At 38.4% G+C, this 21,980-nt stretch overlaps 2 non-coding genes across 2 annotated transcripts; both read left to right on the top strand.

Moving 5' to 3' along the window:
* Positions 1–873: 873 nt before the first annotated feature.
* On the top strand, positions 874–946 carry Trnav-aac. The gene has a single exon. It is a non-coding gene; the product is annotated as a tRNA-Val (tRNA).
* Positions 947–17,375: 16,429 nt separating this feature from the next.
* On the top strand, positions 17,376–17,448 carry Trnak-uuu. Its single transcript has one exon. It is a non-coding gene; the product is annotated as a tRNA-Lys (tRNA).
* Positions 17,449–21,980: the final 4,532 nt, after the last annotated feature.

Here is a 21,980-nt window from a genome sequence, read left to right as displayed (position 1 = left end):
TAGTCAGGAGTTTTACATTGTCTGAGATTACCAATTCATGCATGAGGCACAGAGCTGAGGAAAAAATCTCTTTATAATCACCTATTAAAGTTGCCAATGGTCGAAAAGTCTCCTTCGTTTGATAGGGTATTAATTATCATTATTTAAGCCAAGCGTCACCTGCTAGCAGCCTGCATCGTAGCGGCGCTTATAGCCTCGCACCAAGGTGGCCTCACGCAGCGGCAGAGGGAACCAGAATGACGTCACACGAGCTTTTCCCAGCATATATATATCGTCATTTAAAAATCTGAAAGCGTGAAAAATGCACCCCAGGAGGTGAAAAACGTACTCGATTTAGGCAATAAAAAAATAGGAAACTGCCCTACTATATGCCTTCGTAAACATAAAATACAATCTTGATGAAAGCTTTCGCGACTCATGGTGATTAAATAGAGACATATGGGTGTATGATGCGTGATGTATCGGAAATTATCCCAACGTTTCGTGACCGACTGCTAGTCAATTCTTCAAGGGAATGGCTAAAGAAGTGAACAGTATTCGTTCACGAAATGTCGGAGGAATTTCCGATACATCACGCATCAGTAAACCCATATGTCTCTCTTTAATAAAATACAATCATTCGCTGTTTCGAGCATGACTTCATGGAATCGCCTTGACATCATGAAATGCAAGAAATTTTATAACTTCTTATTAATTCAATACAATACGACCTAAGTTTCGACGTGGCACGTCATCACCTGGTACGACGTGCCACAACGACGACGCAAACGACGTTAATTTGTCTACAAACGAATATTTAATTTTTTGATGTGCTTAGTTATAATTATTTTACCATGTTATACGTGTTCTCTTAATTTACCATTCACGTCAAGTGTTTCCGCGGTGTAGTGGTTATCACATCCGCCTAACACGCGGAAGGTCCCCGGTTCGATCCCGGGCGGAAACAAATTTTTTATCATCGTCAACGATGAGGTGTGTAAACAACGTTTTACTTTCATGAGTTAGAATTAAACCCAGTTTGGATTTTATCAACAACACGTAACTCAAAGAGCATATTAGTATGCCTGGTTTATACTTTGTTCTAGGAACCAATTGTTTCTGGGGGTTTCCATCATCTGACCTTAACTCCATGATAGCCATGACCTTCCGCTTGTTTATGATATTGATTATGCATTAAAATGGAACATGGGAGTTAAGTAGGCCGCTGACTTGGGAATTTACTGGCTACGAGGGAAACTTAATCTGAAAGGCGATAGTATTTTTCGAGTTGGCATTTGAGCTAAAAGATTGCACCGATAGAAGATCGAGACACAAGTCACGTTCTCCGAATGAAAGGAGAGATTAGTAGAAATTCTTAGAGGTGAGGACCGATGTTATAAGCGAAAATAACAATCCGCTCGCTTATTAAAAATGGCTTGCAGCCGTTATTTACCGCAAGGAACAAATGGTGGATGCGGAAGTATGCTTTGTTAGTATGCGTTACATTTTTATGTCCGTGTGGTGTGCATGCGGGAATCTTCTCGGTGATTGATCACCTCCAGCTAAACACCTTATAGGTGGCTTATGTAGATTTAGATGTAGATGATGAAATCCCTGAGGATGGTCCCGGACCGACGAAGCTAAAAAGAAACGTTGCCTTAGTGACAATCACAACAAGAATTTATGAGGAAAATAGTTGCGGGACCAGGAAGGAGGATGTTTTGGATGATAAGAACAGAACCAAAGGCAGTATTCAACTGTGGTATCAATAAAATGATATAAGTGCATGTATCTTGAACGGGATTTGAACCAGCACCCTTCCAATTTTTGTCAGTAAATACTTAACCAACCGGTCCATGTTTCAGTTTGCTATTTAAAATTTCATAAAATTCATATTTTTCCAAATACATTACAATATTTATAATAAGTGAAACATAAAGCTTCTTCCCTTGTACCTCTAGACGAAAAGGTGGAGTAAGCTGTCGGGCATAAATTCCAATTTCTAAACCGATTACCGACTAAAAAAATTTCCAAGAAAATCTTAGCTAGCAGTACCTCACTGCGACCGTAAAAATGAAGTTTCATGGTTTACTCCGAATGGGAGTATCGACTTTCCTCAATATATAAGCCCTTCAACTGAAAATCAATATCGTGCAATAGAAGTAGCTTTTCAAAGAATGTATATTCGATTGGATTGGCTAACTACAGAGTGTAATGTAGACATCAGTGTAACACAGTTGACTCTAACTCAGTAGAAAATAGGAGATTATTGTCAAGAGAAAGATTAATGCGGCTAAGACCAGCAAAAAGTCTTTGGATAGGCCACCCAGGAAGCGGATAAGAGTGATGAAATGATCCCAGTATAATTAACCGCACCAACGCACTTCAATCGTTTCCATGCACAACCTCGTCCAACCCACACTTAACGGCACCCTTTATCGCATGTTTTTCCCCACGGGAGGCGATCCATCTATTTCTATCCCGCGGTAACTATTTTCACGTATTCATTTTCCTATTTTTTTCACGGTCGACATCGCTCGCCTTCTTCATTCACATGTTCATCAATCATTCTCCCAAATAGGACTACCGTATCAATTAAAATTCTACCATTTCCATTCCCAGTTTTAATCTAAGTTCGATGATTATCCTCACGCTGATAATCATTAGCAATCATTAGAATTCTAAGGTCCAGCCGTCATTAATTTCGCCCACCCACGAGGCTCGCAGATAATTACATTCCTACCTGCTCCCCAGGAGACCAGATGTAAAGGATATGGAGAGATCATGCTGCAATTACGCTCAACGTGCTGTCTACAGACTCAGGGCGTTGGTGTTCTTTCGATAATTTATCAGTTCAAGCTCCGTAGATGGATATTAACCAAATGAACTCATGTAGCACGAAGTGCTCCTGCATCGAATATGCTTTTAACTTCATCCAATCCGAAAACTGAGAGCTCTAGAAGGCATCAGGATTTATTCGATACGAAAATCGCAATTCAACTTAAGTTACCAATTGAAAGAACATAAACCCCCATGGCGGTACTCTTTACTGGGCAAAAAGGTGGGGGGTGGGAATTTGGAACGACAAAAATATAGTGACCGTCAAATAGGTTCTCGGGAGTTAGGGATGGGTAGAAGGGTTGTAAGTGCCCAAGAATAGCTATATTTTTGTCGTTTTCTTTGGTCATCCTTCCAAATTCCCATCCTCCACCTTTTTTGCCCAGCAAAGAGTACGGCCTTGGGGAATTTATTTTCTTTCAACTGTTAAACGGCCGTAGATCGTTCAATTACTTTTATAAATTTACCAAGTTTTCCCAAATGGAAGTTGTGTATCACTAAATGCAAGATTACGCAAGAAAAAAATTGGATCCGAATTGGGGGCTAACGATAGTAAAGAGAAGTTAAAAAAGCCTCTATTGCAATAGAAAATTATTTATTAATAGAGGCATTATCATGCGACACTCAACATTTTACCATTGCTATATATTCCACGTATTACTCTATCAATGCATAAAATAATGAAAATCGTCAACTTGGCATTATTCTGAATCGAACATGATACAAACTTTTTGGAACACCATAAAATACACAAATCCAGTCAATCGATCGCCTAAAATCGGCCTCCAGCTCCTTTATTTTGTGGTAATTAAAAAAAGTCGAACGTAAAATTATTTCTTCACTTCCTCTCTCTTCCAGCTCAACGCTCAGCTCGTCATCTGCGTTCCCATTTTTCCTAATTCGGATGATATTCCGAGACTGAACAATTCAACGGTACTTTTCGCTTAGGTCTTCGGAAAAATAAGTTTCCATAATGACGTCTTCAGATGTTAAAAATCAGATAAAGGGCCCAGAGAAGTTATAAAACGTAATGAAAAGCCTCTCATTGACGCCGTTTCCAGCTGATTGACCGTAAGATCTTGGAGAAAATTTCATTCACCTTTGTATATTTATCTCTAATAATTATGTAGTTCGATAACTAAAATATACATAAATTTATCTCCATAGTGAAAATCATCTATGCTCTTGTTGGACCGCACTATTTCTTAAATTTTAGATACGTTCTGCCATATGCACGAATAGAAATTTTCGAAATTTCGAAATATTTTCCTTGGAAAGTCTAGTTTTCGAATGGTTTCAATGATATTGGACCAAAAAGTTCATATTCTGGGTAGGCCACATTCAGGATAAAATCAGGGAGCCAGTTTCTTTCCCTGGGCCACTGAGCTCCTCGAGGATTTTAGAAAGTAGAGGTGTTCGAAAGCTGCAGTCGGGATTTTATCCCGAGACCCCTCGATCAGAACCCTAGCGCTAGGCTAAGCTACCACGCCCCTTGTTATTTTATTTAACTTTTTTTGCAAATTCACTTCTTCGCCTTCCTTCTATTTAGTACATTGAATTTCCCACTAAAGATTACCTCCCTGAGGGCATTCACTTCCCCTGTCATTATTCAACCCCTGTCCTATGCTGGTGGCGATAGAGTAAGGTTGGCACACAGATTCTGTACTCAACAGTACTTAAAGAAAGTAAAAGAAAGGTTGAGTACAGAGTCTGCCAACCTTAAGGTCACAGGTTCGAGTCCCACGAGGGTGGATTTACCTCCATCCGGGGAATGAATGTATAGCATGTAAATTGTAAGAAAGGACTTTATTGTCCTAAATTCGCTTGCAGTGAATACGACGTTTTTTTACTGCTATTATATATGAGAAGGTGAGAAGCCAAGGGGTACAAGTGATATTTTTCTCAACAGAGTTAGGTAGAGTTAATTGTTGGAAGAAATACACAAAAACTTGGTTACCAAGGGATACGAGTGAGTCTCTGTTTGTGCTGACATCGAGTGGAAAATCAAATGCACTACTAAGTATCTAATTAATCTGGTTTGTTTTCTTTACCTAATTTGTGTACCTAACATTGCATAGAAAAAAGAAATCACTTGTACCCCTTGGTTTCTCACCCACTCATATGTATTGCTGCTAACGCTCGTAGTGAACGTTTATCATGAAGCCCCAATTGACGGCATCTCAGCGCCCACAATTTTTAAGATGATGAGTCACTGCGGTGAGTCTTTTGCACGTGCCACAACGCAGCTGGAATGTACCGAAGGGCGAAAGCTCTGGAAAATGTCAGACGAAGAACAAAGGTCATTTGGAAAATAATGAAACACTTGAGATGCCTATGCAAACACGATGTTCCGTCAAATGCTCATTCGCGACCATTAAAATACCTTGCAATTGTAATCCATGACGGAAGCCGAAGAAAGCAGCAATGAAGTTCCGCCAATATAGGTGAAATTTGATCACAATCGTAGGTGAGCATCATTTGTTTCTGGGATAGGGCTATAAAGTCCCATTCATTAAGCACGAGATACAACCCCAGTAAAGCAATTCTCTAGTCCCAAAATTATTTCATGCCTCGCAATTTATTTTCATTTTTGAATTAACCCTATAAATGAATCTAGAACCGAATAAAACTCGCCGAGTAACAAAGACAAGGTAATAAATGAATACAGAGAGAACTCTTTGCCTGACTTAACCGGATGCTAAGTTTACACAAAGGAATCCAGCCACTGTAATACCGATGCCATTATATTCTATTCACTATACAACCCAGGCATAGTATGCTGACATAAAATGGCACACTTTTTGAATTGTTGGGCGCTTTAAAGCGAGGATAATAAAAAGACAATGGGGCATGCGTCGATACAATCGACATAAAATCATTTTTTTACCCAAAGGTGTAGTAAAGAATTGTTTCATCGGAAGAACGAGAGAAAATATAATTGGCAACACAGATCAAATAATGCAATAAGGATTTTGATTGAAGGCAAAAGTTAAGGCAATAAATTTTTCTGAGTTTTAGGGTTTTAATGATCATATAAACTCTAAAGTGACCTAAATGACTAATTCATAAAATGCTAGCTGAAAAAAAACTTTCCCAAAAATTTCAACATGATTGACGCATCAATTTAGTGAGGAGGAAATGATTTTTTTTAATGCACTAACTCTTGATTAACTTTGTGGTATTCCATAATAAGTTTTCCTCGGTATCACACAATTACTTACACGACTTTTTTTTACAGAGTGCGACCCGGGTTTCAATGAATTACATCATCTTGAATTTTATCGATTATTAATTTTTTTATTTTATCAATTTGCGCCTGAAGATAATGATAATTCATTGAAACCCGGGTAGCGCTCTGTTAAAAAAAAGATGTGGTATAAGTAATTGCGTGATATCCAGGAAAACTTTGAGGAAATGATAATCAAATGCATGAAACCCCAGAACGATCAAATCTTTACTCAGCCCTAAATACCTGAAAAAGGCAACGGCTCGGTGAGTTAGCCGTTAGTACATTTGTTTGCACCACCTAAAATAGGAATAACTATTTCAAAAAGTACGCAGTATCAATGTAGCGTACTTGTTACGTAGTGCATGTTCGCGGAAGTAAATTTTAATCCTCAAGTGAACGTCGGTAATGGTTCACCTCCTACCAGATTACTCTGTACAATGATTAAATTTAGGCTGGAATCATAAGAAATAAGCCCATATTACAAAATAATAGGAAACCAAGTACATGTGCAACGCAAAAATGTTTCGTTTTTCGACACGAAAATAGCGTAAATGAAACTAGGCTCCCGCGCGAAAAAATGGGAAAATATCTGGCGCTTCCGAATTGCAGAAAAAGATTTCCACGCAGACAAATAAAATTTTCATTGAAAATCATGGAAATAATGATGAACATCAGGTTTTTGTAAAATGAAAGGTAGAAATAAATTATGAAAAAAATTGCCGCATCTAAGAATCAAACGCGGGACCTTTAGCCTCACACCAAAATGGCCTTACAAGGCGGCAGCCGGAACCAGAATGACGTCACACCGGTTTTTCCGAGCATTCACCCTTAGCCGTCACGTTTTCGCGCGCTTGAAATTTTTCGCTATTCATTTAATCGCGAAAAATTAGATATCGTCATTTAAAAATCTAAAAGCGTAAAATACGTACTCCAGAAGTAATAATCTTTTCGATTAAGGCAATAAAAAAATAGGAAACCACCCTATTTGTTGTTGAAGACTTTGCCAGCTGACAGGGAAGAGCCTGTTCAGTAGAGCCTTTATCTTCGTCAAGACGGGACCACACATGCTCAATCGACAGCAGGGATGAATATAGACATGCGATAACAAGGGTTATGCACGCATTTGAGGGCTCGAAGGGTTTCCGATATAAATACGCCGAGAGAGATAAGAATTTTAAGTGCTCGGGAGAAAAGGCTGTTTCTTCAACTTACGAGACGCCTCCTTGGGGCCGATTGAGCCACGGCAGGTCACCCTCCGGGTCACTGGCGCCGATTGGGTCAACTTTTTTTTTTACAAGTGACGATTGGGCCCACCATCTGCGCCTCATTTGCACTATCTGCTCCGCGGGGATGTGATCCGTGTCGAAGCCCGAGATAACAAAGCGATGGCCGAGGGACATAGCCGTGACCAGCCAGTCGCCGCCGACGGGTCGGTCTTGCACAGTCTCCTCGTTTTGTGTAAACATCTATTTTGAGCTCCATTGGAGAGTAAAGAGTCCCTTCTCCCCATTGTGGGATCCAGATCGGAAACGATCATCATTCTCGTCGATATAGATGTCAACGCGAAGTGACCCGACGCGACATTGTGGTGTACTATATATGAAGTCGGAAGCGGAGGCTGTAGTACACAACATTTGTACGACCAATCAACGCACGGAAGATGCGGCCTTATCATTTGCTCTGTGTTATTGACACCCATTCTAAATTAAAAAATAATAATTATTGGTTATATTCAGTGGCGTAACTAGGAATATTCTTGGGGGGGATGAGGAGTCTGGGGGCGACCCCGCAACCGGTACAACATGGGGTCCGGAAAATTTTTGTGAAAAATGACATGACTGGAAATAAATTTTACATCATTTTGCCAGGAAATATAGTAAAGATACACTGTTGTATATTCCACAGAAGTTTTTATAAAATAATAAGGTTATTAAAACTTCTATGGAACATACAATAGTGTATCTTTAGTATGTTTCCTGTCTCCAAGTTCCACAATATATCGTCATCAGCTTTAAGTTGATCATTTTGTCACTTAAAATTTAATTTTAAGCAGATGCAGTTATTATATCTCAATACTAAACAATAGTTTTAAATATTGTTTTATTTCTTTGAGGCTTTGAGGGGGGATCTATTTCCCCCCCCCCCCCCCATAGTTACTCCACTGGGTATATTAATATATTGGCTGGTTTGGTACACAATACTGTCTCGGAAAAGGTATACGAGTGAATCGCTAAATATTTATTTATATTATATCTTAAATTATTATCTCATATCTTAATACGGAATACATTGGTGATTTAATTAAATTCTTTTGCCACAAAAATGTTGTGTAAACCACCAAACATTATCTGCACTCATCCCTAAAATCATAAATTTGCAGTTGTACCCTCTGACTTCTAGGGTCCTCATTCGAATTCGGAAGAGGAGGCTGGAGTTCACAGCATTTGTTCGACCAATTATAACCCAGTCAAAATTAAATACCAATTTTCGGTTATATTAATAAATGGTTTAAAATACATTGTTACGGCAAAGGCATACAAGTGAATCACAAAATACATATAAACATATGTATACTTATCGGTAAATTACTTGAATCCTTTTGCCGAAAAAATTTTGTGCAAATTACCAACCATTATCTGAACTTATCTCTAAAATCATAAAATTGCACTTTTAACTCTTAGCTTCAAAGTCATCCAATGAATTCGGAATCGCAGGCAGAAATACACAACATTTATACAACAAATCAATACGAAAAATACGGCTTTACAATTTTCCCTGGGTTTGATGACAACCCGAGCTTATGAAATGCTGTGAACTTTATGAATAGTTATTCCTGATTTCGCAGTTCACTTCGATAATGGCTTAATATTTGAGATCTGAATACTTGAAAAGCTTGAAGCTAAGTTTAATTGGATAAAGGTCAATCTTATTTGTGATACTTTATTTAGATATTATTGTGTAAATTTTGCAACATTCATGACGAGATACAAACCCAGCAGCATTTTTAGTGTGATAAATATGACTTAACAATTTTATTTCAGAAGTTAATTAATTATTAGGGTCGGTGCATGATGCTTCAATCACGATCGTTAAAGAATTTTAAAATTTAATGAAGAGTAATCCTCAGAAAATTGGTCATAAACTAGGGCTGCTTTCAAAAATGATGCGAATAGTTAAGAAAAGAACTTAACCATAAGAAAATTTAGTCTTTAGAAGTAGTAAATGTTCATTGATGACTTTGATTTATCTAGTAAAATATCCGTTAGCTATAATTAAACGTAATTACATAGGTACTTATTGCAAGTGCGATTTCCCAAGCAAAATACAGCGTTCGGTAAAAAAAATAAAATTGCTCTTTAGTAAATTGTAATGTATTTAATGTTAATTTAATTTTTCAAGCCATGGAAATTTATAGAGTATTAAATTCATAGTTTTCCTTTTCAGATATTTTAACAAAAACAGAGAACAGGAAGGAAACAGCTTCGTAAGTATCTTACGGACGCGATTCGTTTCATGCACAATTTATTCCATCGTAATAGCACGCTTCTTGCAGAAGAAAAAAGTAGGATCTATGACGACATGATTTTTTTATAAGAAAGACCATCAAAACCCAATTTTTATATCAATCACGCGAAATTTTCTTGCACTGTAAGTGAGGATTTGTGGAGGATAGTATAGACAAGAACAACGAGACAAAGGATATCCGGAGAATGTTTCTGCCTTCACGAAAAAGGAAAATCACTGACTATTAGTGTGCTCCGACAACAAAACGAACACCACTACAAATCGACTCGGCAATGAATAAACAGACGCACGAGGCATAAACAGCAATCCACCATTAGCTTAAACACCTGGACATAAGCATCAGTTCATGCGATCATTAGGGAGCATTAACTTCACTTCTTCGTTTGCTCGTCTTCGCAGAGGGCAAATGAGGGACGGTGCTTATCGTCAAAGCAAGCATTAGCTCCGCTACCTCCTTCGATCATGAAAAGTACGCGTCAGCAGAGATTCTTCGAAGAGTACCACTCATATTCCGCAATAACGTAATGCTGTGGCTCTAAAGAAATATTCTCGAAGAAGTATGTTAATTAACGATCAGAGGAGGAAGGAATATCGATAGAGGCACGCAACTTGGCGCAGTCGCATTTAAATAACCAGAAAAAAACAAAAAACATTTAAAACTCATGAATCATATTGATGAGTAAATTTCAGGTATAGTGTAATACTGATGATCTTATTGAAAATGATAGGCATTCAATTCGATGGTCAATGTGTGGATTTTACATCTACATCTACATAATACCCTGCGAGCCACCTCTAGGGTGTTTGGCAGGGGGTGATCAATCACCAGCATGCAGCATGCATTTGGACTCCCACATGCATACCGCACCGTCCAAAAAACGTCCCGTACACTAACAAACTATACTACTATATGCTGTTAGAAACAATAATTGAATAAAGAAACATGCATTAATTTTTACATATGTTAGTAGGCTACACTACAAGTCATGCAATCTATTTACGAGTTCTATTGCTGCCGTTATAGTCTCTTATTGATCGTGGAAAAAATGACAATCGGAATCTGTCTGTTCTATAATCTATCTCTCTTATTTTATTTATATGATCTGATCTTCCGTAGTATGTTGGCGTCCGTAAGATATGGTTAACTTCGTCAGCTATTTTTAAAATATTTCCCTGGAAGTTTCTACACGCTTTTTTTAACTTACATCCTTTGTTTGCCCGTGTCATCAATGGAATCTTGTAGATGATTTTTAACCTACTTCTCATTGTCGGATTGGCTTGAAATCCTGAAAACTTGCTTGTTTCTGATGACGATACCTTAATCAATAATCAGGAGTTTGAAACTTTCTTCCATTTCGCCCTAATTAATTAAATTAAGTCCCATTTGGAAAAATAGTTTTAAATTTTCGAAATAGATGAAATTAATTACAATTTTTTTGGCACAAATTTCTTAAAAAGCTCGGGTTCAATCAATTACGCGATTCACACCTAGAATTATAAAATAGAGATAAAATGAAAAAGGTTTTTAAAACTGCTTTTTCCAAAGACAGTAAGTATTTAGGGCACTAAAATTAAAAAAAATAAGCTTTTCATTACTTGGCAATCAGAGAATAAAGCGTGGGTGCTGATCAGATCAAGTAATATATTTGGTAATACTGTGTACCAACACGTACTCTCCCATCAGGGTCTTCTCCACTTATTTCTAACTAGCCTAAAAGCACTGTGTGATAAAAATCCTATTCATCATATTAGTACCAGACTACTTCGAAAAGCAGAGACCGGGAAGTATTACTACCATTGAGAGATCCGATATTGAATACGAATTCACTATAAAATGTAAAGTCCAAAGTAGAAACCAATTTTCTAAAGATTGCGAGTATGTAACGGGTAATGGCTGCACTCTGTAATTGTATCATAATCACTGGTCCACATCACTAAATTGGTTTGACGCTGCTCTCAACTAAATTCTCCTATCAGCTTATGTTTTCACACCGACGTATTTTTTCTCTTTCACATCCTCCTTGACCTGTTCCATATATTTTGTTCAAGGTCTTCCTTTCCTGTTTTCGCCATCTATTTGTTCCGCCACAGTTTCCTTCATAAATGTAACTGTAACTAGTAAAAAGTAATATTATCCGGTTCCACACTGATCCTTGCCCAATAGGGTAGTTTCCTTCATCAAAGAAAACGAAAGGAATTGATTGCGATTCGTTACCCACGATTATTGTATTCATAATATACAAGTTATTTGGTTTTAGAAATCCCAGTTTAGACGAATGGCAATGGTCAATTTTAACCGCATTTGAAAAAGGCCAGATTGGCGCCCATGCGATTCCACTCCACATGACGTCACAGGGACCTAGTTTCTATACGAGTAGGTAGGAGTTTTACATTCTGAGATTACCAATGCATGCCTGAGGCACAGAGCTCAGGGAAACATCTCATAATAATCACACATTAAAAATACCTAAGTGCGGATAGTTTCCTTCGTTTGATAAGGTATTAATAATCCTTATTTAAGCCAAGCGCTACCTGCTAGCAGGGTACTTTGCTGCCTGCTAGCAACCTGCATCTCAGCGGCGCACATATTCTCGCCCCAAGGTCACCTCACTCGGCTGCAGCGGGAACCAGAATGACGTCACACGGGCTTTTCCAAGCGTTCATACTTAGCCGTCGCGTTTTCGTTCACTTGAAAATTTTCACTTTTCATTTAAACGCGAAAAATAGATATCGTCATTTAAAAATCTAAAAGCGTGAAATGCGTGCTCCAGGGGTAATAATCTTTCGATTTAGGAATAAAAAAATAATAGGAAACCACCCTATAGCTCTCCATATCTAATAACAGCAAGCATAGACGCCGTAGTAAGTTGGAAATGTCTCGTCGGAAAATGCATGGGGCACTCTCTAGAAAAAAATATGGTCATTAGAATTGATGGGCGACCGTTTTTAAGCCGGAAAGCGAGGAAGCGAACGACTTTCATATCCCGCCCGCTTTTGAAAAGAGGGAATACATCTCCCTTCAAGCGTTTGTCCTGAGGGTAAGAAAGTCCCCTCGTTAATTTCAAATTATCCGCCTAACTTAAGCGTTACCTGCCCACCTCCACGACAGTGACGAAGTCATTAATCTCCACTGAGCTCCCGTGGGAAGAACAGTTCGGTACCTGCTCACGTCAACCCAAAGCATGCCCGTTGAAAGTCAGTTTAACGCGTTTTCACAATGACGGTGGGAACATAACGCAAAGACGGATATTTCTGGGAACATGTTCGTCATAAACCGACTACCTATGCTAACATACTTCGTGCTCAAGGACAAAGAGCTTCCCACGGTCACGTCAAAAATTACATTTTGCTATATTTTGCGGTATTTAATAAGAAATTAAAAACTTCTGAAAATAAAAGATATAGTCACAGTACCTACAGCTGTAACGAAAACTTTGGCAAAGGCATTGTAATACTTTCTCAATGTAGCTGCGTGCCTAAAGTAATTTTAATGGCTCTTTATTTTCAAAATTACTAAATATATTTCTAAATATCATTGATTTTTTGATATGTGTACCCATTGAGCTTCCTGCGAAACTTACTATTCAAAAATATTTGATTTACACACAAGGTTGTAGTTTGTAAAACCAAATTAGTTGCTTTTTTCGATGAACAGAGCAAACGAAGGACCTCCCATATAATTTCCAAAATTGTAGTTCGAAATTATTAATGATACACACATATACGAACAATCCAACTAGATGGAGTGGAAAATGTCCATGTTGCAATGATGCGCAATTTTCCTCAAAAATAAATTCTAATTCCACCTGGGTTTCAATGTTACAGTAAATAATTCAAGGTGCAAACTTGTAACTCTACCCAATCTTGTATCTTGACGATGATTCAGCAACCAGGTTGAGTTAAAAGCTAAAATTGTGGAATTGTTAACCCCATTATTCTTGTTCTATGTTTATTTTATGGATAATCTGAGATGTTCTTTTCGTATGTATTCAAATCTCTACTCTCACTCACAAAATATCGTACCAACGCCGAATCAAAGGGACTGCATAGAGGAGGCCCAATTCCAACCCTTAGAAAGCTGATTTCTGTTGCCTCTTTGGTCGTATTTTAATCGGTTTTCAATAATGTCCGCGGCGCGGTGAGGAGTGCAATGTAATTCACTTGAAAAAAAAATATTAAAATAATTTTTCGGTATTATGTTTGTAAATGCAAGAAGCTGCATTGAAAAGTTATGAATTCGATACATCACATCATCATGAATGTATATTTCTATTGACAATCCTTAATTCCCATTAACTGTGTAAGGTTTGATGGCCTAAACCACCGGCCACTGTTTAGTGATACCGAAAGACGTTGCGCCTTATCTAAAGGGAAAGCAAAATTCCTTTGCAGTAAATGCAACGTTGGGCTTCACCCAAAATGTTTCTATGATTACCATGTAAAAGAAGCAAATAAATCATGTTTCTAATTTACACGATGTTGCATTATTGTATTTAAATAGCAAATCACTGTCATTATTATTGTGCTTATCCATTGAATAATCTTTGCAAAATTTCCATAGGAATGCACTATACTAACCCACATTACTGCCCCCTGTACATGACGCCCGATATATCGGATGGGCTGTATTATTTAAACGATTATTTGTAAAAAATTAAATATTGCAAAAATAAGTTAAAATTAACCCATTTAACCAGAATAGTTATTTTTTAATGAATATTTAACGGAAACAACTTTATGCACTAATGGGTTAACTTTATTTCCCCGTGAAACTCGGATCAATTTGTCCGTCAGAGAGGCGAGTGGCGACTTCTGTAAACTCATTTAAATGCGCGGCGGGTGATAAGATATTTAAAGGACTACTTGAGGATCTTCTATTGTATTATTCGTGTGCCGCATAGTGAATTTCTCTTTCTTCTATGAACAGTTCAAACAACTAATTTGCTGCCTGAGATTCAAAGGAAAAGAATTATTCGTTCAAGCGCCATATAATGAACCTCTCTTTCCCTCTATGGACACTTCAAATAACGAATTGGTAGCCTGAGAAACGAAGGAAGGGACTATGGAATAAATTTAGATGGAGGAAAAGGGAATGACTCCATATAATAGGATGCCCGATTGATGATGGGTATATCGTGGCGCCAGGATTCTGAAGACACACAAGAAAATCCGAGACGCCTAGATCCTTTCAATATTATCTTGAGGAGGAGAGGAAAGAAAATCTCCAGGGAAAATTCCATCTTGAGAAAGGGGTTGGAAAAAATGAGGCAATCAACTTCATAAGGCCACTGTGAGAGTGTGGAAGCATAGAAGAATCTACTAGGTGGCCACTACGCATAGGGGTCGCTAACCTTTTCAAGTGCCCACCTCACTGCCGTAATTTACGAACCCTTACCAGAGACCGTTATACTTATGGGCGTTTTTTATAGAAAAGAGGTGTAAAAAATAAACGTATAACTTTTCCGTGACTCCCAAGAGGATGGAGAAAAAATGTGGGGATGCTGGCTTCATTCTTGGGCCCTCTTATAAATCGATTACGTAATCTTAGCATTATTAGTACCATCGATGTTTTCCGGAATGAGAAGAATAAGTCGGCATGCACCTTTATCACAGTGATTGAAGCGAAATTACCCCAAAATGATCGAGGAGAAATTGGGAAGGCATAAAATAACGAGCCCAGAGCGTAACAGCGGTGGAAAATTACTCAAAATAATGAAAATACTTTCTGATTGCGTGGTAGTTGATGTTCCTACATAAATTTACGTCGACAGATGCATCCCAATTCACAAAATAAGATTTTGTAAGTGCAGTAGACTGGAAAACAACTTCAATCATACTTACCTCACCAGGATGTAAGAGATCAAGAGAAATCAAGAGCAGTGTATTTTCTGATGAAGCTAGCCATATCTGACGAACGCCAACATACTACGGTAGATCAGCTCATATAAATAAAATAAGAGAGATAGATAGTAGAATAGACAGATTTAGAATATCTTTATCTTCACGATCAATAAGAGACTATGATGGCAGCGTAAGAACTCAATAATAAATTAGATGACTTGTATTGTAGCCTACTAACTTATGCATACCTTAATGCATGTTTATAAATTTTCTTATTATTTCTAACAGCATGTTTTGTGTGATCTAGCTTTATTGGCAGAAAAACTTTATGAGTAGTTGAAAAATTTTGCCTTTGAATTAATAGGTGGTATAATTTCTTGGTATGCGTAACGATTTTTGGACCGTTTGGTGTGCATGTGGGAATCCTATTGCATGCTGCATACTGGTGATTGATCACCCCCTGCCAAACACCCTAGAGATGGCTCGCTGGGTATAATGTAGATGTAACATGTATTATAAAATTTATCAGAACTCGAAGGATGGCGTAAAATGAAAGGATTTTTTTTAGGATTCTGATCCCTATCTGGGTAACGTGTGCGGAAGGAACATCAAAAGCTACAGAGCAATTCTGAGTTGAAACGAATGACACATCTTTGTCTCAATGATGTTGGTGAGTTGACTGATGAGGACACCGGGTTTCTCTCCACTTTTTTAATTCACCTTACCTACCTATCGACAATCATTGACGTATGCTATCTTGATCTCTGGTTAATCTCCAGGGAAACGAACACCATAAAATAAATGAATGAACGAATGGCACATCAGGAACAATATAGTGCAATTGCACAGTGGTAAAAGGTCAGGGGAAAAAGTTTATAATTTGAAATGGAGGAAGTGTTAAGTCACGATTTTTTAGAATGCTTAAGATGTTTTCAAATGAAAATACATTAATTGATGGAAAACCACGAAGCAAGGTATGGTAGAAATTCAAAAACCTTTGTAGAACTTCAAAAAGAGTTGAAATTTTGAACATATCTCATATAAATGACAAGAAAAGAAATATCTTGTTTCGATAAAAGTAGTTCTTCCTTAAATATTAGGAATCTATCAATTTTTATTGCGCTGTAATTATATTCTAAACCTAATACATATTTAAGGTTGTCTTGTATCGATTCATAGAAAGTAATGTCTTGTAAGCTGCAGAAAGCCGAATTGGTCACCTCCCAATTTTCTAACCCAAGTTTCATTTTTGAAGCCATGCAGGCTGATAATTTTTTGTAAATTTCCTCCTCCAGCTAAGGAAGTGATTACTTTGGACATCATGCAAATACTACCAATTTCTAAAAGAGGTTTTTCATATTTTTTATTTTGCCTAGGTATTTGAGATAATATCCAGTGTACTAGGTAGATATACTAAAATTGGAAATAGGCATTGGTATACAAGAAATAATTACCTGCCCGACCACGAGTACTCCATAGTCTTTTATCATCCAACCACGATTACTACAATTGAGGATATTCAAGTCGTCCTCTAAATGTGTTGCCATCCGTCGCGAATTTAAGTGGGTTTACGCAAGTCGCCACTCGCGTCGCTGACGGACAAATTGATCCGAGTTTCACGGGGAAATAAGGTATAATTAGGGGTATTAACCGAAACTTATGCACATGATGATGTGAACTATCAAATTCATAACTTTTCAATACAACACCTCCAAATACTGTACTGCAAATATTGGAAAAAAGTGGATCGCACTGCACTCATCACCGGGCCGCGGATGTTTTTGAAAGCCGATTAAATGCAACTGAAATGGCAACAGAAATCAACCTTCTATGGGATGGAATTGAGCCTCTTCTTTGCATGCCCCTTGCAGCAAACATTCCTTTTATACATATCAAGCGCGCATTGTCTCTCAATGCTTGCTGTGATTAGTCGTTCGCTTAAAATCTTATGACTACACATTGAGCCCGGATAGCTCAGTCGGTAGAGCATCAGACTTTTAATCTGAGGGTCCAGGGTTCAATTCCCTGTTCGGGCGAATTTTTTTTCCTGCCTCTGCGACACCGGGGTTACAGTCCTCGCAAACAAAAGTGAAGGTCGTGGTTTCGAGTACCGCATTGGTAGGTATTAACCCGGGCCTGGTTGTTTGTAGTCATACATTGTTATTTGTTGTAACAACACCACAGAAACACTTACATTGCATTTGAAATGTCGCATAACCTGCACAAAATTTTGATTTCAAGGAGAAGTTGCAATCTACACCCGATGACAATTCAAAGCTACATTTACTTATTAAGTAACAAAGTAAGTAATTACATTTTAATTTGGTGTCAATTCAATAAAAAATTTTTACTTCGCATTACACGCGACCATCAGGAAACAAGTTGGACAGGCCTTTTAAATTAGATATAATTTGAGTATAATCATGCAACAGATATCATTAAAATTGAAACCAATCGAATCCTGAAACGGAATTTGTAATAAAATATAAAGCAGAATGGATGTAAAGGCCTTGGCTTACTCTACTTCTCGGGCTTTCAATGGAGTTGAAAACTCGTTTGCCATCGCTTTGGGACAGAGAGAGGCTAAGACTGTATTCTGGGGCACTCTGGTACCAACGAGGTCAGCAAAAAAATTCGCCCGATACTTGAACCCTGGACCCTCAGATTAAAAGTCTGATGCTCTATTGACTGAGTATTCGTATTTTGAGACATGGTAGCAAAAGAAGCAATTGAAATTCGCCTGACAAAAAGAAAAAGTTTTAACCGACACCAAGGTACCACCTCAGCCAATCATGGAACCCAATAGGGTGGTTTCCTATTATTTTTTTATTGCCTAAATCGAAAGATTATTACTCCTGGAGTACGTATTTCACGCTTTTAGATTTTTAAATGATGATATCTATTTTTCGCGATTAAATGAAAAGTGAAAATTTTCAAGCGCGCGAAAACGCGACGCTTAAGTATGAATGTCGGGAAGTCTCTCCGCGTGACGTATTTCTGGTTCCCCCTCCCGCCCTGCGAGGTGACCTTGAGGCGAGGCTTAGCGCTGATACGACGCAGGCTGCTAGCGGCTAGCCTAGTACCCTGCTGACTGGTAGCGCTTGGCTTAAATAAGGATTATTAATAACTTATCAAACGAGGAAAACTTTCCGACCTTAGCCAGTTTTAATAAGTGATTGTTAAGACATGTTTCCCTGAGCTCTGCGCCTCATGCATGCATTGGTTACCTCAGACGACGTATAACTCCTATCTTCTCGTATAGAAACTAGGTCCCTGTGACGTCACGTGGAGTGGCATCGCATGGGCGCCAATCTGGCCCTTTTCAAATGAGGATAAAAATGGACCATTGCCATTCGTCTAAACCGGTATTTCTAAAACAAAATAATTTGTATATTATGAATACACTAATGGTGGGTAACGAATCGCAATCAATGCCTTTCGTTTTCTTTGATGAAGGAAACCACCCTATTCTTAAACGCATCACACCAATCACTTAATGAAATAAAATAAGAGAAATAGATAGTTGAACACATAATTTTAGAATGCCGTTTATCCGCGATCAGTAAGAGACTTTATGGCAGTGTTAGGACTTAGAAATAGGTTAGTTGACTATTAGTGAAGCTTACTAACTCATGAATTCCTTAATGCATGTTTCTTAATTTTCCTAGTATTTCGAATAGCATGTTTTGTATGTTCTACCTTCATAGGCAGATTGTCTTCATAAGTAGGATATAGATTAATGCCATAGTTTATGTGTCATACGTAGCGTACATGTTGCGTAATGCTTAATCCTCTGGTAAATGTTGGCGATGGTTCACTCCCTGCCAAACACCTACGTAGGTGGCTTGTATGGGTTATATGTAGATGTAGATTACAGTTGGCCGTTTCCTCATATGACAAATAAAGCTGTTTTTATAATGATAATAACAATAATTTTACTAATAATTTTGTCTTTATCACAAGAAAATTTAGGACCAGATATTTTTTTACAATTTACTATTTTGACAAACACATACATCCATGCCATGGATGTTGGTCAATAATACATTAAATAATAAATGGTTCCTAGTTTCCAAATATTACTAAAAGGTTTTATAACATTTCTTAAACTTTTCCCACGGTAAAGATTTTTCACAGAGAAATAAAGCTATTAATTCTCACGGGTACAAAAATGTGTTTTTCACCAAGGATTTCAGGGTAAAGACTTAACCTTTACGACCAATACCTACACCCAAGAGTCCAATCGCTCTTCCCCGCGACTTATTACCACCCCCGTGAGACGAAGAAATTTTTAAGGAGAAAAATAAAAATTTTCCATGTATAGCTACCAAATATATTACCTGAAGGGACAGGAGTGTTTTGGAGTAAAGTGGTAGAAAGGAAAAAGGGATGTCCACTTCCCCCAAAGCTTCTATCGGTGTGAGAACTACCCGCGGTTTAAGGTAGGCGCAGGTAGACTTTAGTGACAGGGACGAGAAAGCCACAAAAGGGATGGGCACAATGTTTTTTCGGAAGGAAGGTCCCACTCGTCTGCTTTACCTGCGAAGCAGAAGATTGGAGGCTCATTCAACGGTATAATGGGGCAAGGCTTTTAAAAGCTCACTCCCCCATACAAAACGGAAAGGAAGGTACCTAATATAACCGAGAACAAAAGACGGTCATTGTGCGTCGAGTCAGGTAAAAAGGGAAGAGGTCTTTCCTACGACTCGAGGGTGGGACAACAGCGCCGCGAATGCTAATAGGGAGAAAGGCGAAAAGGTCGGGAGAAGGAGATTTCAATGGAACTGAAGACATGAAGGTAAGAGAGAAAACAACATATACCAACTTCCTCCACAGGCACACACACACCGTGCGGGACTTCAGGGATTTCTGACCGAAAGAATGGTCGCATGCAAGGACGTAGTAAAAAAGCACTATTTTTATTGGCAGTCGGAGAAAGGGGAGGAAGCGCGCGAGGTGTGTAAGAGAATGCCAAGGTACAAAAACAAGAGAAGCTCTCTCCAGTAAAAACTGGCCGCATAATCCTCTCATTTCCATTCACGGGAGGGCTTTGGCATGTGCCCCGATGCTTTGGAAGACGAGAAGCCAATGGTCTAAACACCAAAGAGACGTTAGAAATTCGTGGAAAGGTAAAAAAAAATAGACTGAAGCTGTGGAAATTAACAGTTACTGACCTGCCTCAAATACAACTTCCGCGGCTGAGAGATAGCGGCGAAGGAAGATTTTCAGCAAATTGTGCGAAAAGTCCACAGAGGAAAAATCATTCGCATTGACCGGGATTCGAACCCGGATCCCTCGATTTCCGGCCGAGTACTTAGCTAGTTAAGGTACCGAGGCGTCAATTTCTCTATGGAAGTCGAGTCTAACTGGCTAAAGCACTCGGCCGGAAATTGAGAGATCCGGGTTCGAATCCCGGTCAAGGCGAATGATTTTTCCTCTGTGGATTTTTCGCACAATTTGTGCATTGCGGGTGACTCTGTAAAAGTTATCACCGTGGCTAGTCCCGGTATACCTAAATAAATGTTTCAGCAAATCATGAAATTGGTAAAATTATACTTTTTCTAGAAAAAAAATTAGCTACGCTGAAATAATTATTGTGGAATAGGAAGCGTGGCAATTGCCAGCTGCTGACCTTCCTCAAATTCAACTTCCTCGGCGCGCGGCTTGGAGATAGTGGCGTCGCAAGATTTTCAGCGAACCATTAAAATGCGAAAATTTTGATTTTTTCTGAAAAAATAGCTATGCTTAAATAATATCCTTGAGAAATTTCTCTCCGCTTTGACTAGAGTAGACCTCATCTCAGGATAGCGATATTACATTGATTGTCCTGATTTGCTTTCATCCATTAATTTCAGAGTGCCTTGCCGTCCCAATCGTACACATTCCTTACTCCATACGCCTATCCTTTCCTTTCCAATCCGAAGGTTCCAATTTTATTTCTTTATTTCACTTGATGGGTATAAAGTGGTAATATTATTACCTTTCTGCTATATTTCTGTACATTTTAAAATTATTCGTATGAGCTCGTCTCCGTCTATGCATTGTTACGTGGAGTCTTTAATCGAAGAGATCAGCAGACGAAATTAGGTCGCCATGTTTTTGTAGGGTGTAGGGCTGGTTCAGTTACCCCATATCAAATAGGGCCCGTTTAGTTCCAAAAACGGCCATATGTAAGGCTTAATTTGGCGTATGTAGGGCGAGATCGGTTTATGTAGGGGCTGATACGTATACCGGGTCGGCTGGCCCTACATGGTCGACTGAGAATACAGCCCTAAGATTTTCTTACCCGCACGGAAACCCGAGAAAAGTTTATTTATAATAGCGATATTTTTCTGCTGTCGTCCATTTCCGAGTAGCCTTAGATGGGTCCTTCATATTCAATGCCAAAAAAATGAGATACTAAACCAAGCTATGTCTTCATAGTTACGTAATTTCCAACATATCATTACGCAATATGGACGTAACTGAAAATACTAGGCATTTATTCGATTTTCATAGTGAATATACCGAATGCCGCAGTGCATATCTAATGTAACCATACTTTCGAATTTCAACCGAGGAAAGCCAG

Source organism: Ischnura elegans, chromosome 8, assembly GCF_921293095.1.
Source record: "Ischnura elegans chromosome 8, ioIscEleg1.1, whole genome shotgun sequence".
NCBI classification, from domain to species: domain Eukaryota; kingdom Metazoa; phylum Arthropoda; class Insecta; order Odonata; family Coenagrionidae; genus Ischnura; species Ischnura elegans.
This window is presented reverse-complemented; position numbering and strand designations above follow the sequence as displayed.